The following is a 20,933-nucleotide window of genomic DNA, read 5'->3' as shown; positions in this document are numbered from 1 at the left end:
CGTCTGTGTGTACCTGTGTCCGTGTGTATGTGAGAGTGTGTGTGTGTAGGAATATCTGTGTGTGTGTGTAGTGCAATGGTGAACACCTGCAATGTGACATGAACCCAAGGTCCCGGTTGAGGCCCTCCCTATGGGTACCGAACTTAGCTATCAGCCTCTGCTCGGCCACTTTCCTCTGCTGCCTGTCCCGAAGTCCAACTTGGAGGATGGTCACCCGAAGGTCCGTGGTGTAGTGGTGATGTCATTAAGTAAATAATCCAGGACCTTATACAAATGCTCTGGGGATCTGTGTTCGAATCCTACTCTGGCAGATGGTGAAATCTGAATTCAATAAAGAAGAAATCTGGAATTAATAGCGAGCCTAATAGCAATGTAACCACTATCGCTGGCTGGAAGTACCCATCTGATTCATTAATGTCTTTAGGGAAGGAAATCTATCATCCTTACCTAGTCTGGCCTACATGTGACTCCAGACCCAGGTTGATGTGGTTTGATTCCTAACATTAAGGGATGGACAGTAAACTCTGACCTAGTCAGCAATGTCCACATCCCATGAATAAATAAAATTTAATCACATGTAGGCCAGACAGATCAGGATGACATACTTTCTTCAAATAAAAGCAAAATCCTGTGAGTGTTGGAAAGCTCTAAAACCTCAGTTTCCAATGCATTCTCTTCTTCCTTTCTTCCTTTCCCTTCCCTTCCAATTCAATCCTTGCTCCTAATTCCACCTTGCCGTGTATTTTTAATACCCCCAGGCTCTCCCCTCCATGATGTGGTATAATCTATGCTCAGCAAAGGAATTATCCCTTTCTGCCACCACCTCCATGAATTTTAGGCACACGACGTTTACCTCTTCTCCCATCACCTTTCCCTCTGCCCCGTTCTTTGAACTGGAGTCCTTACCTGATGACACAGACCCTTTCACCCGTCTCCAATATTGTCCCTCCACCTGGATCTTACACTTGGCCTTCAACTGCACTTGTTTTCTTCATCAAGAAATGCCAAAGTGACAACAGCAGCCCTAATGTCTATTTCATCACCCCATTTGAAAATGTGTCCTATGAACGTTTTGCGCTCCCATTCCCTGAGATCCAACCCTGACTTTATTAAACCTGCTGATTTAGGGGGATGTTGGTGCCCTGCAGCATATCAACCTCTACCTGCCAGAAGCTGACAACAGCCTCTCAAACACACCTTCCCATCTCCCCCTGATCTATGCTCTGAACTGACTGTGAACTATCATTGAACACCCCTCTAGTCATTTCGCTTCCAAAGCTTCCTACCTCATAGAACTCCAACCTGTGAGGGTCTAAAATCTGGATATAGGCTGTTGTCAGGAGCAACCATTTAATGCATGCTTTTACTAACCTTAAAATGGCTTCTCAATGCAAGTAACATAAAGTAAAATAATAAAATGGCTTCAGGCTGCAAATTAACACTACATTTAAAATGGCTTCTTGCTCTGCTAAAGGCTGCATTCCTGCTTTGCTGAGCTAACTGAATCAAAGACAAAGCAAAACAATGGACCCTTCACAGTATGGAATTAACTAAGTTAGATAGGACATTACTAATCATCCTAGCTAACCTTGAAATGCAGGTGTGAAGCGATAATGTATGGAAAACAATTTTGTTTCCCAGGAAATATCATTGGGTTAATCTGCTGTCCATTGTGTCATTTTATTACATGTTATTGGATTTACTCTGCAATTAAGGCTGTACTATTTCTTAAGAAACATATAAAAATTGCCTTTGTTCCAAGTGAATTGTGCAGTTTCTCCAAGGAACACAGAAGCTTTTAACCTCTGTGTTGCTGGACAAACCTGTGCCCGGCTGTTACTAATTAAAGTGTGAAATCTTGCTGAAGTGTTTATTTGACTGATCACAGAACTGAGAGACCCCTCCCAGGGGTTGAGATCTTTACCTGCACCGCCCACTTCTACTGCATTCCCGAAATCCACAAGTGGGGCTGTTAGCCTTGTCCTGACCCATTGAACTTATTTAGAGTCACAGAGTCATAGAGCTGTACAACACGGAAACAGACCCTTCGGTTCAACTTGTCCATGCCAACCAAATATCGTAAGTTTATCTAGTCCCATTTGCCAGTACTTGGCCCATATCTCTCTAAACCCTTTCTATTGATATACCCATCCAACTACCATTTAAATGCTGCAATTGTACCAGCCTCCACAATTTCCTCTGGCAACTCATTCCATATACACACCACCTTCTATGTGAAAAAGTTGCCCCTTAGGTCTCTTTTATATCTTTCCCCTCTCACCCTAAACCTATGCCCTCTAGTTCTGCACTCCCCCACCCCAGGGAAATGACCTTATCTATTTACCCCATCCATGGCCCTTGTGCTTTCTTCCTATCTTGATTTTATTTTCATCCCTTGTTCAGCCACTTCCCATTTAAATTCGTCATTCTTCTGATGCTTTACATTGGTTCCACAATGTCCCGTTTTCTTGCCTTAGCTGCCTCCTTTTCTCCACTGATGTGCAATCCATCTACACATCCACACACCATCACGATTCTTTGAAAGCTCTCCATTTCAATCTTGAAAAGAGACCGGAACAGTCCCCTCCACTATCTACTCCCTTCACCTGGCTGAGCTCATTCTCACTTTTGAAGATTTTCTCTTTTAACTCATCTCAAGTCAAAGGTTTGGCCATGGGTACCACAGGGTCTCAGTTCTGTCTGTCTCTTTGTGGGATATGTGGTACAGTTCTTGTTCTCATCAGACTCAGGCCAATACCCGCAGCTCTTTCACTGACACACCAACAAAGTGCTGTTTTCTGCTCTCCTTCAGATTTCTTTTGGTGAAAAAAAAACGCAGACTAGGTAGCTGCCTAGTGGAATATTTTTGATCTGTCTGAAATAATGAGCCCAAACTTCCTATTGCTTGCCATTTCAACAATATATCTCACTCCCATGATAATATTTCCATCCTGGGCCTGCTACAGTGTTCCAATGAAGCTCAATGCAAACTAGAAGAACGACTTTTTCTTCTTTTCTCATTTTTTCACTGAGGCACTTTACAGCCTCTAGGACTCACTATTGAGTTGAATAACCTCTGCCCTCCTTTTTTCTTACTCACCCTCCCCCAACACAGGACAGTGTCTTGTTTGTATCTTATTGATGTTGCTCTCAACAAAGTGGCTCCACTTTCTCCTCCCACACATATCATTTACACCTATCTGACATCTCTCTCATTCCTTTACCACCATAAGCCCTCCATTGTCCTTTATCCTTGCACTCTCACAACCTGTTCCACTCATTCCTTCTCTGTCTCTGCCGAAGGTAGGAAAGCAATAATTTTTCAGCCCCTTTCAGATCCAAAGAAAGGTCTGTGATGATGCTGCCCCTTTAATAAGCTTATGTTGTCCTTGGTTTTTCTTTCAAGAGGGATCGTAAAAGACAGAGGTTCCTATATGTCTGGAAATATTTACTTGGAAAGGCTTTTAAGTTTATTTTGAAAAGCACTTGTACAATGAAAGGGGAGTGGCAAGTTTTCCCAGTTTTTTCTGGTTTGGTTTTAGCAAGCTGTCTGATTGAAGCTTCTGGTCAAAGAAAGCTGCTGGGGGTGGAGGTTCCATGATTCAGCAGAGGTTTTCTGGCTGACTCTGTCTCCCTGCAATCTCTCTCTTATAAGAACCTGAGTTTGAATAGATTTTTTTTCATATTTGATTGAATTTTTTTTTAAAGTGGTGTCCAGGAAAAATGGCGAGGGTAACGCATTTGATGTGATTTACATTGATTTGGCAGCAGACACACGAGAAAACTGTCAACTGCGGGTTCCCCTCCAAGCCACTCACCATCCTGACATGGAAATATATCGCCATTCCTTTACTGTCACTGGGTCAAAAACCTAGAATTCCCTCCCCAGGGGGCATTGTGGGTCAACCCACAGCAGATGAGCTGTAGCGGTTCAAGAAGGCAGCTCATTCCCACCTTCTCATGGGCAATCTAGGGTAAGTAGCCTCAACAGAAACACCCTCAAACTGTAAAAGAATAAAAATAACGTATCTATCATACTAATCATCCCTATTTGCTAATGCACTCATGTATAGACTACGTTGATACTGTGATGCGTTGTTGCTGCGATGAAACAATGTCGTAACTGTATAAAGACCATCAATGAAAGGGCATTTCAACATTTTTTAAGCGTAACAATCAGTCTCTGAATTATAAATTTCTATAAATTTCAAAGTCCTACGTTATGACAAATGCATGTTGTATTTTTTCAGTTTTGATAATCAATTTGAATTTCTTTGATTTTTATGCATCATTAGGGTGAGAGCTGCTCTCTGCTGGAGAATGTACGACATTACAGCATGATTTGGAGATGCCGGTGTTGGACTGGGGTGTACAAAGTTAAAAATCTCACAACACCAGGTTATAGTCCAACAGGTTTAATTGGAAGCACACTAGCTTTCAGAGCGACGCTCCTTCATCAGGTGATGAAAGAGCGTTGCTCCGAAAGCAAGTGTGCTTCTAATTAAACCTGTTGGACTATAACCTGGTGTTGTGTGATTTTTAACTTTGACATTACAGCAGTTATTGTGGGCCCAAACTCTTGTACTACAGAACCAGGAGTATGTCGGCTGAAAATTTGGTTTCTTTGAGATGTGCCAGCTAACTCCTATTATGTAATATTTTCCCACGTGCTACTATAACTGCGCCAGTTATTTTAAATTGAAAAATCAAGGAGAGAAATGGATAGGGGAGGTAGGGCAAGAGTGGGAAATAAAAAGGGGGCCAACTACAGTTCATTCCCTCTCCAACATCGCCTGTTACCCATGGGCACACTGGAAGAGTTGGAAAGTTGGGAGGAAGGAGAAGAGAAGGGAATGAAAGGGTCTAAATAGAAACAAAATACTGCAGATGCTGGAATTCTGATATAGCTGGAGAAACCTAGCTGGGTCTAGCAGCACGTGTGGAGAGAGAAACAGAGTTAATGCTTCGAATCTGGTATGACTCCTTTTCACAACTTTCCCTCTCCACAGATGTCAGCAGGCCTCCTGAGTTTCTCCAACATTTTCTATGTTAATTCTTGAATTAAAGGGCTGGCAAGTTCAGAGTATTTCCTCAAAATGTTGAAAAGTTTTAAATGTTTAAAATTTTATATGTTTCAAAATTCACTTTGAAGCTGTGGATATCGCATCACGATTTATTGACAATCACCGATTGTGTTTGAGGTGTTTCGGCCTTTTCTCTAGAAATGACTTTCCTTTTAAAAGTAAATTTTATTTATAGAAAGCTTTATACATATGCATAGTCACTACAGCAGTTTGACTCTGTGCAGTCTTTACACATGGAGAACAAACAGACCCATGGTATTTCTTACTTATACAAGATTATATTTACATACTGTACAATTCATATATTCAAGGTACCAGGAGGGTCTGATAACTGAATGGACCCCCATTGTACCTCAGCAGAAAGACCTTAGACAGTGGTCTTTCTCCATAGCGCCTTGGTGGCAGCTCCTCAAGCTTTAGTGCATCCCTCAGCACATCGTCCTGGACCTTGGAATGTGCCAGTCTACAACACTTGGTCAGAGTCAACTCCTTGCTCTGGAAGCTTTGGGCAGACCAAACGGCATCTTTCACTGAGTTGATGGTCATCCAGGTGCAGCCGATGTTTGTCTTGGTGAACAGAGCATCGAGCAAAGAGGCCCGCGTTACAGAGCTGCTCAGGATGACCCTTGTCAAAAACCACTGCACCTCTCTCCAGGTTTCCTTTGCAAAAGGACATTCCAGCAGGAGATGTGTGACAGTCTCTACACCCCCTGCAGCTGCTTCGAGGGCTGCGTGTGGTGGTGCTGCCAAGAGGCATGAAGGATCTCCAAGATAATGAGATCCTTCTCACCACCAGCCAAGCAATGTCTTAGTGCTTGTTGGAAAGTTCTGGTGATGAGGCATTCTGCCAAATGGCTTTGACAGTCTGTTCAAGGAACAACCTGACAGGATCCACCCGACAGATTCCGTTTCCTGCAGGAAGCTATGGATGCTGTGTGCTGACCACTTCCTGATGAACTTGTTGTCAAAGTTGCTTTTCTTTGCAAATTTTCCACGAAAGACAAGTGATAAGGAATGGTCTAACTACTGGGAGCGTACCACAGTAATGAGGCCAGTCCCATCCTTCACAACCCTGGGGACAGGTAGCACCTCACTACACAGTGACATTATGCACAGCTTTATGCAGCCACACAAAGTTGGCTATCAGGATGAGGGCAGCGTTGAGTACGTTGTTCACCCACCCCTCCCCCCTTATCCAGATATCCATACATGGTGTCCCGCAGACATGGTCTACCTCAGGCCTCCAGATTAACTGAAACATGGCTCAGTTAACTGCAATGGCACTGGTTCAGGGAGTGGGTCAAACCTGCATTCCGTACAACAGAGAGGGTGTCTCACACCCGATGACCAGGTCTTTACTTGCTGTGGAGAGGCAGCTGTCAGGCTCGTATCCTTTCTGATCGACTCAGCAAAGGACTTTACACAACACACAAACAAGGCAGGAGAGAGGGGGCAGCCCTGCCTGACTCTGGATCTGACCGGGAAGCTTTCTGATTCCCACCCATTGATTGAGACTACGCTAACTATGTTGGTGTAGAGCAGTCGGATCCAATTGCAAATTCCTGCCCCCCGCCAGCCCATTTTGGAGAGCATGTTCCATATGTATGTGTGCAATATCCTGTTGAAGACCTCCTGGTCCAAACAGATGAGACAGGCGTCCACACCCTCCTGTCTTGCATGTAGGCAATCAAATCCCTGAGGAACACAAAACTCTCAGAGATCATCCTGTCTGGTAGAGCACAGGTTTGGTCTAGGTGGGTCACTGACCCCAGGACAGATCTGACCCAGTTGGCAATGACCTTAGACAGGATTTTGTAAATTCATTCAGCAGTGACCAGTTTCTAATTTCCTCCCTCTCCCCCTTCTGCTTGTAGATGAGGGTGCTCATACCTTTCCTCATGGATTCATACATGCTAACTGACAGAAGCACACACCTCCAGCAAGTCCTGGCCAATCAGGTCCCACAGAGCTGAATGCAACTCGGCCAGTAAGCTGTCGCTTCCAGGAAGATTATTCCTTTCTAGGGACCCGAAGGCATTGCTCAGCTCGTTCAGTGATAACTGTCTTGCTGAATTAGTCCTCACCCTCAATAACTTTTCCTTCAATTCTTCCCATTTCCTCCAAATCCATGAGCTCGCCGTTTGTGTGGGCCTTAGCTACATGTGCCTCTTTGCCAGCTACGTCGAACAGTCTTTATTCAGTATGTACACTGGTACTATTCCCCAACTCTTCCGCCGTTACATCAATGACTGCATCAGTGCAGCGTCCTGCACCCAGGCTGAACTGGTGCAGTTCATTGACTTCACACACAACTTCTACCCTGCCTTTAAATTCACTTGGTCCATCTCGGACACCTCCATTCCCTTTCTTGACCTCTCCATTTCCATCTTCGGTGACAGTTTAAGGATGATGTTTATTATAAGCCCAATGACTCCCATAACTACCTGGACTACACCTCCTCCCACCCAGTATCCTGCAAGATCCCATTTTCCCAATTCCTCCGTCTCCATTGCATCTGCTCTGATGAGGAGATGTTCCACTCCCAAACATCCCATATGTCCTCCTATTTCAAGCAACGGTCTTTTCCCCCCTTCTGTCATCTAGACAGTCCTCGACCACACCTCCTCCATTCCCAGCTTCACTTGTCTAAACTCACACCCCTTCCAAATGCAATAAAGACAGCCTCCACGTCCAATGCATCATCCTTAAACACTTCCACCAACTCCAATTAGACCCCACCACCCAAAGCATCTTCCCCTCCCTACCCCTCTCTGCCTTCAGCAAGGACTGTTCCCTTTGCCACTCCCTGGTTCGTGCCATTCTCCCCATCCTTCCAAACCCCACAGTACCTTGCCCTGTAAGCAAGAAAGATGCAACACCTGCCATCCACCCTATCCCTCACCTCCACTCAAAGTCCCAAAAAGTCCTTTCAGGTGAGACAGAGGTTCACCTGCATCTCCTCCAAACTAGTCTACTGCATCTGGTGGCGCCAATGTGGTCTTCACTACATTGATGAGATCCAATATAGACTAGGTGACCATTTCACTGAGCATCTTTGACGGGCCTGACACAGCCAGCCTGACCTCCCGGTCACTGCCCTTTTCAATTCCCCCTCCCACTCCCCCTCAGACATGTCCATCCCCAGCTTCCTCCATTGCTGCAGTGAATTAGACCACAAATTGGAGGAACAACAGCTCATATTCCGGGGCAGCCTACAGCCTAGAGGAATTAACATTGAGTTCTAGAATTTCAAATAACCTTCCCAGCAATCCTCTGGTTCCCCTTCCAGGCCCACCTCCTCCCTTCCATTCTACCTACCGACCCTTCCTTCCAGCTACCAAGTGGATTCATTCCTCCCATTGACCAACCAGGTTGTACCCACTATCTGTATTCATCTATCACTACCTCACCAACTTGCTTCTCTCCCCGCCACTATCTGTAGCTCCCCTTCCAGTCCTGAAGAAGGGTTATGCCTGAAACGTCGACTTTCAGCCTCTCCCAGCCATCATAAGACCACCACGATAGAGGACAGGTGCGACTGTGAGGCCGTGCTATCAGTGGGATTCCTGTCATAGAATCTGGAATGAAAGAATTTGCAGATTCTTAGGATGTGAGGTTGAGATGACATTGCTGAGCCATCTTCTTCCTAGAGGCTGCTGGGCACAGAGCTCTCCCTGTGCACCTTCTGGAAGAAGAGACTCAAGGACCTCCCATCCTGCTCCAGCATGTGGATCCTGGGCCAGAAGATTATCTTGGAGGATTCTTAGGCAAAGAGCGAGGCTTGCCGGCTCTTGGAGATCCTCCGTGACATTGAACCCCATTGTCTGCAGCAGGAGACGGTTCTGCGTGGTTTTCTGGAGTTTGGACAGTTTTCCATGTCTCTCTCTCTCTCTCTCACACACACACCTTCTGAACATCTTTGAGGATAAAGAACCTCTTAGTGTTCCCCTTGACTGTCTCCCACCAGTCTGCTGAAGACTCAAAGAGGGGCTTCCCAGTTCTCCAATCTGGGTAATCCCTATTGAGCTCCTCATTATGTTCTGGGGTCAACAGTTTCCCATTTAGCTTCCACATTCCCTGCCCTGCTGGCTGGTCGTCCTGTAAATGGCAGTCAGCCAGCAGGAGGCAGTGGTCAGAGAAGAACACCAACATGACTTCGGTGGACCTGACTGAGAACATGCGGGACATGTTCTTTGTCTGGAAATGATGCATTTCAATAATTTACTTTATTCATACATCTTTATGCATATACATATTCCCTAAAGCAGTTCAGTTATAGATCTTTCTCTTCACTTGCTGCCCTTGTCCTCTGAGGAAATGGGTGAAGGGATTGACCTTGCTAAAGGTGAGTTTTTAGCATTCTCAAAACACAGTGTCCATTGTAAAATAATCAAAATGCAAATTAGGCTGTTGGCTTAAGCATTTGCATTCTGGCTGAACTCTAGAAATAACATCGTCATTGATCAGGGAGAGAGAGCAAATATTGAAACCGCAAACTATGTTCTTGGCCTAAAGTCAATGAGTCATCAAGGTTCAAAGGGTTCTCATCGCTAGTTGTCTTAAACTCATTGCAATCTCCCTTGAAATGAACACTCTCTGTCATGATTAAAATGACTGGTATTTAGGAGGTGATATTCACCGGAACTTTCAACAAGCACCAATTCATTGCTTGGTTGGTGGTGAGGAGACCACAGTCTGTGAGATCCTTCATGTGAGGCTGGGCACTCTGTGCTGCCCTTGAAGTGGTTGTGGTGGTGTAGAGACTGTAACACATCTCTTGCTAGAATGTGCCTTCGCAAAAGAAGCCTGAAGAGAAATGCAATAGATTTTGTTGAGGTTCGTCCGGAGCAGCTCCGTGACGAAGGGGTCTGTGCTCTACGGACTGTTCTCCGGATGCACACTGAGAGAAACATCAACTATGCCTGGAGGACCATTGACCTGGTGAAAGGTGGTCTTCAGTCTGCCCAAAACTTCAGAGTTTTGAGTTGACCTCGATTGAGTGTTGCAGACTGGTACATTCCAAGGTTCAGGACTACGTGCTGAGGGATGTACTTAAGCTTGGGGCAGCAGTGGGGAAAGACCACTGTCTGAGGTCTTTCTGCTGAAGTTAAATGGGGTCCGTTCAGTTACCAGACCCTCCTGGTGTCTCAAATGGATGTAAACATAGTCTTGTACAGATAAGAAACGCCTTTGGTTTCTTTGTTGGATAGAGTTTGTTTCTTTATATGTTCCTGTACTGAACCAAACTGCTTTATTGACTGCATGTACATCAAGATATTTCTATGAATAAAGTATATTTTTGAAACAAAAGAAAAATTCCTGAGGCAACGTTTGAAGCTTTTCACAAACTCACATTTATTTTAAATTCCCAAAGCAGTGAACATATGATGGAAAAAGCAGGGCAAATAAATCCATTGTTCCAAAATCAGGGAAAAGAAGGAAGTATAGCAGTTAGGTTTTGTTATGTTAAAGGTAAGTTTGAGTTGATGGTGAGGCAGCAGTGCTAACCACTGTGCCACCGTGCCACCCACCATTGTTCCAAAATCCATTGTTCCAAAATCAGGGAAAAGAAGGAAGTATAGCAGTTAGGTTTTGTTATGTTAAAGGTAAGTTTGAGTTGATGAAATGGTGTGTTGAATCTGAAGCTGGGATTTGTGCATGAAGTAGGGGAGTGGGCCACGTCAGAGGGGATTAACCAGCAGCCCTCACCAGTGAGAAATTTAAATAATTCGAAGAATTATTGGATGTTTAAAGTGCTGACCTGTGAAGCTCACGTCCAATTAGAAGCCTTCTCAGTGAAGTAGCCCCGCCCTCCCTCCAAGCTGCTCACGCATTGGATTCTGGGAGCTTTTGGGATTTCACTGGAGCCCACGGTAATGAAGCCATAAAGGGCTGAACCGACAAGGAGGGGAGTGGAAGACTTTCAGGAGTCACGACGAAAAGGGGGTGATGAAGATCAAGGGCAGATAGTTGGTATTCGGCGACAACTTCCTGGTCCCCAACCTTGCCTTCCCAATTGCCACCAGATTGAGACGAATGGATGCCATTCAATTACAAGGAGGCAGGCTGCACTGGTTTCCTTGTTGGGACAGGAGCTGCTTTCTTTACCAAATAAAAACCGAATGAACTGCGGATACTATAAATCAGAAATGAAAACGGAAGTTGCTGGGAAAGCTCAGCAAATCTGGCAGCATCTGTGAAGAGGAAGGGTCACCAGACCAGAAACATTACCTCTGATTTCTCTGCACAGATGCTGCCAGACCTGCTGAGCTTTTCCAGCAACTTCTGTTTTTGACACTACTTTCTTTGTCTGCTGGGAAGGCTGTTAAAGGGTTATTGGAGAGTTTTGGCCCTTCAACAGCTATTAATTGGCCAGTCAAGAATTTTGTTAGTAGTCGGTTGAGAAGCTACCCATGGATCTTTTTGCCCAGAACATAATTGCTGAGCACTAACGCCTCTACTTCCTCAGGAGGCTAACGAAATTCGGCATGTCCACAATGATTCTTACCAATTTTTATTGATGTATCATGGAAAGCATCCCATTCAGATGCACCACAGCTTGTTCTGGCAACTGCTGTACCCAACACCACAAGAAATTACAGAGAGTGATGAACATAGCCCAGTCCACCATGAAAACCAGTCTTCCATCCATTAACTCTGGCGACGCTTCCCGCTGCCCTTGGGAAAGCAGCCAAAATAATCAAAGACCCCCCCCCCACCTACCCAGGTTATACTCTCTTCCACCCTCTTCCATTGGGCAGAAGATACAAAGGTTTGAAAACACACACCAACAGATTTAAGAACAGGTTCTTCCCCGCTGTTTTCAGGCTTATGATGGAACCTCTCATATTAGCGATGATCTTCCTCTGCACCTTTAGGGGAAGGAAACCTGTCTTTATTCCCAGTCTGTGTTACATGTCACTTCAGTCCCGCAGAGAAGTGATTGAATCTGAAATGACCTGGTAAACAAACTGTTCATTTTTCAGAAATGAATGCTGCGTCCACCTCCATTGGGTAACTAGGGATGGGAAATAAATTCCAGTGTCACCCAACTCTTGGGAGGAAGCAAGTAAAAGATGTAGGATGTATCTCAGATGAGTGTCACAGGGTCAGCTAAGCCAGAGTGGATGGAATTCACAGAAACAACAGGTTGTATTTGACAGTAAATGTGGCCCAGATGTCTTTTCTAATTATGCCTCCACTTTTCTCCAGGTTGAAGTTTCTCTGAACATGCAGAATACCTCGGGTTCATTCAATGTCACCAGCTCATCAGGCTGCAGAATAGCTAACCGATGCTTATCAAGCACTGGAACACCTACAGTCAGGACTGGCCTTTATCTCTTTATAATGGTCACCGTGGCAGCCACCTTGGCTGGCGATCTCCTCATGGCTCTGGCTGTTACTTACTTTAAGCAGCTCCGATCTGCAACCATTGCTTTGGTGCTGTCACTATCCATGGCTGATTTCTTTGTTCAGGATCATGGTGATGCCCTACAGCATGAGCAGGACTACTGAAGGATGCTAGCACATTGGACCCACCTTCTGTCAAATCTATTCAAGCCTGGATCTGCTGTTCAGCACTGCCTCCATTCTTCATCTGAGTTGCATTGCTCTTGACTGTTACTATGCCATGTGTCACCCTCTGATATATTGTTTTAAGATGTTGGCCAGTAAAGGTGGTTGTTCCACTCCTTGCTTGCTGGACAGTGTCTGCTGCAAAATCTGCTATCCCGATAATGTTGCACAGATTAGATGTTGATCCTGACTTGCTGACCAATAGAAGCTGTGGGCTCATGGTGAAGCAGACCTTTGCTACCTGGGTCTCTCTCATATCCTTTTACCTGTCCCTGGTGGTTATAGCGGTAGCATATTGGAAGATTTACCGGCAAGCTAGGAAGTAGGCAATTCAGATTGATGCTGTTGATAACCAAGTCCGGGGGTATGCTTCAGGCTTAGTAACAACCTATGCACACAAACAATCCATTAAACGGGAAAGAAAGGCAGCTAAAATGTTGGGCATCATTATTGGCACATTTCTTTCCTTCTGATTGCCCTTCTTCATGACAAATTTCATTGACCATTCCTTGGTTCCTGATGAAGAGCTTATGCCCAAAACGTTGATTCTCCTGCTCCTCGGACACTACCTGACCTGCTGTGCTTTTCCAGCACTACACTCTCGACTCTAATCTCCATCATCCTGGGTTATAAGACAGACAGAGTGAGTTGGGAGGCATTGGTCTGGCTTGGCTACAGCACTTCTTCCATGAGCCCATTCAGAATATCGAGTTATAAACTAATCCTTCTGATGAGCATTCCCCAACACCATCAGCTGGAAGGTCTGTGATCCCCAATCTCTACAAAACATTGACTTGTCCAACAGTGAGCATCTTGCTGCACAGGAGATGGTGCGCTTAATGGCCGGGCACTGGACGTTGTGAGGATTTGTGCTCTGTACCAGCTGCGATATACGGTGACAGTGGTCAATGGTTTAGAGAGTCCATATGATATTCTGCCATGTGCCACTACAACGTCACTTGCATTTCTGTTCCATGGATTGACCTTCCTGAAGATGGGATGTAGGAGAGCTTCTTGGAGGTAATTTTAATTTTGGGTGGGTTTCAGTGCAGGAGGTAAACAAAGTAGAAGAGAACGGGATGAATTTCTCTAATTGGTGGTTTTGGTCTTGCATTTATGCAATAAAGTCAGAAGTCACACGACACGGGATTCCCATCCAACAGGTTTATTTGTAATCACAAACTTTTGGAGCACTGCTCTTTCATCCTAACCCTAACCCTAACCCTAAATCTAACCCTATCCTTTACCCGAGCCATAATCCTAACTTTAACCCGAGACCTAATCCTAATCCTAACTCTAACCGTAACCCTAAATGCAACCTGAATCTTAATATGAGCCCCAACCCTAGCCCGAGACCTAGCCCAACCCTAACCCTAGCCCTAACCCTAACTCTACCCCTAACCATAGACTTGACCCTAGCCCGAGCCTTAACCCTAACCCTAAACCTAGCCATAGCCCTAACCCTAAACTTAAATATAACCCTAATCTAGACCTTGCCCTAACCTTAGCCATAGCCCTAAACCTAACCCTGTAATTTCCTAACATCCTCATCACATTTCACCCTGCCACCCAGCTTAGTATCATCAGCAAATTTGCTAATGTTATTACTAATACCATCTTCTATATCATTAACATATATTGTAAAAAGCTGCGGTCCCAGCACTGATCACTGCGGTACCCCACTGGTCACTGCCTGCCATTCCGAAATGGAGCCGTTTATCACTACTCTTTGTTTCCTATCAGCTAACCAATTTTCAATGCAAGTTAGTACTTTGCCCCCAATACCATGAGCTGGAAATGTGTTGCTGGAAAAGCGCAGCAGGTCAGGCAGCATCCAGGGAACAGGAGAATCGACGTTTCGGGCATAAGCCCTTCCTCAGGAATCTTGGGTGACCCCAGGTCACCCAAGATTCCTGAAGAAGGGCTTATGCCCGAAACGCCGATTCTCCTGTTCCCTGGATGCTGCCTGACCTGCTGCGCTTTTCCAGCAACACATTTCCAGCTCTGATCTCCAGCATCTGCAGACCTCACTTTCTCCCCAATACCATGAGCCCTAAGAGAAATTGAGAAATTGAGAAGGAACAGTAAATACAACAGGGAATTACAAATGTGGTAGGATTATCAAAATCTTGTCTCCAGTCCCCAGGTCACCCAAGACAGGCAGCAGTACAGGTTGGCCAATATTTACAGCTCACGGTGACAGGAACCCAACTGCATGCTCTTTGCAATCTTGGATCATCTTTGTGAATTGTGGCCCACAGCCCTGACCTCGACCTGTGATGACTTCTCTTTCATAGAGCCTGCGTGCACACACTGCACCCACTCTGGTTTGGTGGCAGCCATTTCCCATTCAGATGAGGAGGGAAGGCAGGTAGAGGTCACAGTTTGCAGAGTGAGCCTCAGGCTCAGCCTGTCGGTTGAGCTGACCCCACAAATCTTCATGTTTCTTTCTTCCTTGTATTTCCTCTCAACCCTGTTAGTTCCAACTTCCACCCATTCTCACCCAACTCTTTCATTTACACCTTTATCTCCCAGTGTTACCCCCCACCAAGCTCTGACCCTACAGCTTAGCTATGTCAAGCATCATGCTGCACCAACCCTGTTGAAACCAGAGTGATGGTGACCATCATGTCAGATCCTCCAAGGTACTACTGTCTCCCACCTTCATATATTGAGTGTCTGTTCTTCACAATATTGTCCTCTCTGCATCCTAGCATGCTGTTTCTAATCCTCACAAACTAACTGCTCCGACCTCCCAACCACAGCAATGAACCCTGATAATCCCTCCTCCATTTTCATGATTCCCCAAGACTGACTGTGGCCTACACTCCTGACCGATTCGGTAGGACCTGACCCCTGACAGATACCCCTGCTCCCAACTGACTCACTGCTAATCCCTGGGCTGGTTACACTGGAGCCACACGATTGACTGGCCCACTCCCCAGGACACATGATCTTGACTGCCTCAAGCAGATGTCTGTTCCTGTCTGAAATGTTGCTCTTGACTGATTGTTTCCTCCCATTGACCAACCAGGTCATACCCTCTACCTGTCTTCACCTATCCTCAACTTGACACCCTGCCCCATCACCCACTTTATCTGCAGCTCCGTCTACACCCACCCCCAGTCCTGAGAAAGGGTTACACCTGAAATGTTGACTTCTCCACCTCCTGATGCTGCCTGGTTGCTGTGTTCTCCCAGCCTCCTGCTTGTCTATCTTGACTGACTGTGGCAGCAGTCTCTGACTAAGACTATTCTCCCTCACTTGACCAAGGAGTTCTTCCCTGAGAAGAATTTTGAGCATGGTCATTTGGCAGAAGCACATGTAGTGTGTTTACTGTATAAGCTGTGGGCACATGCTGGAGATGTGACATTGACATAGTTCATTACGTACAGCAATGTGTTCATCTCCTTGACTGATCACTGCTATCTGATTGTATGTCTGTATTGAAAGGCAAGACAAGACAGTAGTGTATTGAGTCTTGTGATGTAAGCCATATGTGGAGGTGCCAATATTGGACTGGAGTGGACGAAGTCAGAAGTCACATGACACCAGGTTATAGTCCAACATCAGGTTCATCAGGTGAGGAAGGAGCAGCGCTCCGAAAGCTTGTGATTTCAAATAAACCTGTTGGATTCTAACCTGGTATCATGTGATGTCAGGTGTTGATTCTACAAACTTTAATATCATTTGTTTTCAGACTTTTGAATTAATGGAATGTGGTTTTTCTGTGTGTCTGAAGGGGTTTAATTTTGAACTTGTAAGTAGTTCTGAGCCAGAGTGATTTCTTTTAAAACATGACATGAGAGAGGGAAAAGCTAGAAAGAGCCAGGGATTTGTTAACACTGGGACAGGTTACAATGAACAAAGTTGACAGTGTAGTACATCGGACTTTCAGATAGAAGGTTTTGATATTTGGGGGTGGAGGAGATTTTTGGAAACAACCATAGCTTGAAAAGACTTCTGGGTTTCAGTTGGGCAATTTGCAGAAGTCGTGGCTAAAACTGATGTTTCAAAACACTTGCTCCTGAGAAAGACAGGTCATTTTAGAACAATTAAGAATAGGTTTACCTCAGTGCAAGGAGATCAGTTTAAAAGTTTCAGATCACAGGTTTTTGGTTAAACCCTGAAGAGGTCATGTGAAGCTGAGAAAGTCTAGGCTCTGTTTTATGATGACTCAAAGAAGAGACTATTAGGTTCTCATGGTAGCAAATTTAAGGCACAGTTGAATTAAGGCCTGTAGAGGGGAAAGGAAGAAGTTCTGTCTGGTGAGTACTGTAAATGAGTGTTTTTGAGATCAATGTGATGTATTTTACCATATGTTTTTAAATATTTAAATTTGTGTTACATGTAAATAATTTGGTTTATACTATTTTATCTTCATTTCATTTGTATAATAAACTGTTTTATTACATGCTTGTTTTTCACTGAAAGAATACCTCATTAAAACCATAATAACACATGATCTTTCAAGCCAAATTTTAGATTGGGATCTAACTTGTTCGTTAATAACATCAGCTGGGATCATAACAGCCGGTAAGTTCTGAGTGAGGTATCAATGCATAAAGAGGCAAGGCTCAGCAAAAATGGGATGTGCATTGATTAGATTAGATTTGATTTGATTCCCTACAATGTGGAAACAGGCCCTTCGGCCCAACAAGTCCACACCAACCCTCCGAAGAGCAACCCACCCAGACCCATTCCCCTACAACTAACATTATGGACAATTTAGCATGGCCAATTCACCTAACCTGCACATCTTTGGACTGTGGGAGGAAACCGGAGCACCCGGAGGAAACCCAAGTACCATCATGCAAGCACTTGACCAACTTCAACAGCATAGCCTCCCATCCTCAACCATATCCCACCACCAGTTCTCAGAAAGTGGTACCCCAACAATCTGAGAGTGACTAGTTGTTGATGAATCTTCAGAACCTCCCAAGATTCTACCTTAAATTTAGAAACTTGTAAGTCGTAGGTCAGTCAGCAGTGAAAGCTTTCAAAACCTCAGAAGAGGAGGATGTGGGCATCAAAAGGGTTGAAGAATCAGAATCCCCTCATTCAACCTCCCACCTCAGTCTCGTGATGACTAGATTCCCTACAGCGCGGAAACAGGCCCTCTGAAGAATAACCCACCCAGACCCATTCCTTAGTCCCTACTAATGCATCTATCACTATGGACAATTTAGCATGGCCAATGGGACTGTGGGAGGAAACCAGAGCACCCGGAGGAAACCCACGCAGACACGGGGAGAATGTGAAAACTCCAGACAGACAGTTGCCCAAGGCGGGAATTGAACCCGGGTCCCTGGCGCTGTGAGGTAGCAGTGCTAACCACTGTGCCACCGTGCCACCCAAGGAGGGGCAAAGTGGGTGAGTGTTTATGGAGTAAGTGAAGAGCCCAGAGATGCAGCCTGCTCTGATGTCAGAGCTAGGTGCCTGTCCCTGCACACAAAGCAGTCTGGCAGCAGCATTGTAATGCCAGGTGTTTGTGCGCTTCAAAGTGCAGCATTGTAGAACTATTTTCTAAGTGAGTTTGAAATGTGCCATGGTGACAGGTGAGGCTGCTGTGTGTTTGATGCCAACCTCCATGGATAGGGAGGTGTTTGCAGCATGGAGGGAGTGCTACAATGCTGGCCATTTGGATAAGGTGTTAAACTGGGGCCTTAACAATTCCGTAAGTATTCATGTGACATAAAATTCCCAAGGCTGCTTCCTTCGAGAAGTAAGGAAGTTATTGGCAGTATCGTGAGCAATATTTACTGATAAATTTTACAAAGACAAATGATCAGATCATTTCACACAGTTTGCAGTGTTCAAATTGGCACCTGTGTTCTGTACATTACAACAATAACCAAACCTCGTTGGCTGTCATGGAGATGCTTTAGAAATATAAGTTCATCTGAGTTACAAATATTGAAATAAAACTTCAAATCTGTTTGATTGTGAAATGACAAAAGCAGGAGAGACTTTCGTCACTGGTACTGACTGCAGTTGCAGTGTTTTTTTTGAGACCAATTCATTGTATGTTGAGTTTATGGCCAGCTGAGGCCAATAGCTGCTCACATCATAAGGTCACAAGAGCAGGTCAGAGGCTAGGAATACTGCAGCGAGTAATGCCTCAAAGCCTGTTCCCAACGCAAGGCACAAATCAGGAGTGTGATGGAATATTCCCCACTTACCTGGATGAGTGCTGCTCCAACAACACTTGAAAAGCTTGACACCATCTAGGATAAAGCAGCCCGCTCGATTGGCACTATATCCACAAACATCTGCTAGCTCCATCACTGACCTCAGTAGCAGCAGTGTGTACAGGCAGTTCTTCTATAACGTGATGGTTGTGTTCTTGTGTAACCCCACATTATAGAATAATCACGCTTCAGAAACAGCACTTAAAGTGTTGATGATGTAATCGCGTTACAGTCAACACATATTTTAAATGTTCATGCTTTAGAAACAGTGCCCGCAATTCATCAATCGTGTTACAGCCAATTCATGTTGACACAATGTTCGTAAAAGCAGAATGACCTGTACTATTTACAAGATCCACTGCAGAAAATCACCAAAGATTCTTAGACAGCACCTTCCAGATCCATGACCACTTCCATCTAGAAAGGGCAACAGATACATGGAAACACCACCTTCAAGTTCCCCTTCAAGCCACTCACCATCCTGACTTTGAAGTATATCTCTGTTCCTTCACTGTTGCTAGGTCAAATTCCTGGAATTTCCTCCCTAATGGCATAGTGGATCTACAGCACATGGACTGCAGCAGTTCAAGAAGGCAGTTCACTACCACCTTCTCAAGGGCAACGAGGGATAGGTAATAAATGCTGGCCCAGCCAGTGACACCCATACTCCTGTAGTGAGTGAAGGGGAAAAAGATAATTTCACAAGTTCAAGACACCACCAGGATAATCCAGTAGGGGGAGGCAGTCATTTATAAATCGTCTATGCTTTACTAGTTAGAATATTTTACTGTATACACGACGTGGAGACAACCCTGACCCAGGCTGCAATAACCTCAAGACCTGTGTTATCAATGCCCTCTAACTGAAATCTCGTCTGCTGCTTTAGCGTGGAGATAAAAGGTCACTTGGCATCGTTCATAGGAAGAGTTAGAAGGTGCCTTAAGACTTCCTGAGGTTATTCTTTGCAATAAATAAATCTTTGTGTTAGCAAGGGTCAATGGCCAGCAAAGAAAAGCCAAAATCCTGCCTGTGTCTTAATTTAGTTACTAAAGTATTTCCGTGAAAGGGGATATGATTATGTGAAAGGACTGAGGGCGTCTTTGAAGAGCGACTGAGATCGAGAGACGGGGGAAAAGAGTGATAACGTGAGGAAGCAATGAAGGAGAGAAAAAAAAGAGAAGGGCTGCGTAAGAGGGGGTGAGAGGTAATGCCAGCATAGTTTGCACTAAATAATCATTCGGGATATCATACCCTGGACACAAATGGGAGAGATTGGCAATAGTTGAGAGGCTGAGGAGCACAAACACAGACAGACATAGAGATGTACAGCACAGAAACAGAACCTTCGCCCAACTCGTCCATACCGACCAGATATCCTAAATTAATCTAGCCCCATTTGCCAGAATTTGGTCCATATCCCTCCAAACCCTCCCTATTCATAAACCCATCCAGATGCCTTTTAAATGTTGTAATTGTGCCAGCCTCCACTTCCTCTGGCAGCTCATTCCAATCATGCTCCACTATCTGTGTGAAAAAACTGCCCCATGGGTCCCCTTTAAATCTTTCCCCTCATACCTTAAACCTACGCCCTCTATTTTTGGACTCCCCCCATCCTGGTCAGGGGGTTGCTTCGATATGCTCTGAAAATCTAACACTGAGGCACAGAGAAGGATAGGTCTCTCCAATGTATCTGTGTCAGAATTAGGACATGGGACCCAATGTTTGTGGATTGTCGAAGGATTGGATTCAGGGCTTTCGTGCGATGCTCAGGGTGGTGGGTTGCGCTCCTTTCTGATTTTTCATTGTTTTCATTAATTGTGGGCTGATACTGTGAGGATATACGTAGGGATATGGGGGTGATGTGTGGGGGGGGACCCAATTTTGTGGATTGTCGAAGGATTGGATTCAGGGCTTTCGTGCGATGCTCAGGGTGGTGGGTTGCGCTCCTTTCTGATTTTTCATTGTTTTCATTAATTGTGGGCTGATACTGTGAGGATATACGTAGGGATATGGGGGTGATGTGTGGGGATGCTGGGGGAATGTGTGGGGGTGCTGGGGGCGGGATGGGTGGCGATTTTGGGGT

General features: G+C 45.0%; 1 protein-coding gene and 1 pseudogene across 1 annotated transcript in view; one reads left to right on the top strand and one right to left on the bottom strand.

Moving 5' to 3' along the window:
* Window positions 1-160: 160 nt before the first annotated feature.
* Window positions 161-20,933, bottom strand: part of adra1d (adrenoceptor alpha 1D) — a 122,585-nt gene continuing 101,812 nt past the window's right edge. The window contains exon 3 of the mRNA XM_043699683.1: window positions 161-321. The gene's annotated coding sequence lies outside the window, so the exon portion shown is untranslated. The remainder of the gene's footprint in view (window positions 322-20,933) is intronic.
* Window positions 12,027-20,933, top strand: part of LOC122561407 — a 30,812-nt pseudogene continuing 21,905 nt past the window's right edge.

This window comes from Chiloscyllium plagiosum, chromosome 1, assembly GCF_004010195.1.
Source record: "Chiloscyllium plagiosum isolate BGI_BamShark_2017 chromosome 1, ASM401019v2, whole genome shotgun sequence".
Taxonomy (NCBI): domain Eukaryota; kingdom Metazoa; phylum Chordata; class Chondrichthyes; order Orectolobiformes; family Hemiscylliidae; genus Chiloscyllium; species Chiloscyllium plagiosum.
The sequence above is the reverse complement of the archived record's forward strand: the minus strand, read 5'-3'. Positions and strand labels throughout refer to the sequence as shown.